Here is a 1057-nt window from a genome sequence, read left to right on the forward strand (position 1 = left end):
TTCCAGGTTTTTGCTGTTGTTAATTTTTGCTTCTGTTTTGGCAAGAAGAATTTGTTTTTCTGAATACAAAATTTCTACAGAAAACTGTAAGCACAGGAAACCACCTGGAAGAGCTAAAATCTCCTTTTGGTTAGTGATCAATTTGTACTATCTCTCCTCCCCTGTTTTATATGAGTTATGGACAGATTTACAGTAGACTGATTTTTTAGGAACCTACCAACAAATGGAAAATTTTCATCAGGTAAAAATCCACTATTGTACAACAGTGCAATATTTTTTATGAATACTATACAAAAGTGCAAATGCATGTTGACTACAAAAGTGCTTCAATGAGTTGAATAATTATTTTATAAGAAAACATTTTCATTTAATTTGAATCCTGCTTGGGGAAAATCAATACACAGATTGCCAGTATGAGCAATTATATGTTAAATGGATATTTTTATAGTATGTTTGAGTGTAGCTTTCTTGTTTTTCAAAACTTTTGCATAATTGCAAATTATTACATTCCAATGAGGCAATCAATGGCGAAAGTTAGGGAAACCTCGGTGCTTCTGACAGCTAAAACACAAGAATAAAAATTGTATGTTAAATTATTATGTGGTGGGGCCTGGAGAGATAGCACAGCAGCGTTTGCCTTGCAAGCAGCCAATCCAGGACCAAAGGTGGTTGGTTCGAATCACGGTGTCCCATATGGTCCCCCGTGCCTGCCAGGAGCTATTTCTGAGCAGACAGCCAGGAGTAGCCCCTGAGCACTGCCAGGTGTGGCCCCAAAACAAAAAAAAAATTATTATGTGGTGATGATAGCACCAAGGAAAAGGAATTATTGAGAGGAGGTACTGTTTACAGCATGGATAAAAAGCTAATGACTGAATGCTTTATCTGATTAATGAAGAGTTTTCATTCTCAGTCACTCACAATTTTTACTACCCTCATCTGCTGTGTCCTGTTTCAACCCTGAAACATGTCCTTTCCATTTTCTCTTGTTGAAAGGGCAATTCTTACAATCTAGTTCACAGAGGATTAGCAGAAAGCTAGCTGGCCTCTGGGACCTACA

This window comes from Suncus etruscus, chromosome 7 (assembly GCF_024139225.1).
Source record: "Suncus etruscus isolate mSunEtr1 chromosome 7, mSunEtr1.pri.cur, whole genome shotgun sequence".
NCBI lineage: Eukaryota > Metazoa > Chordata > Mammalia > Eulipotyphla > Soricidae > Suncus > Suncus etruscus.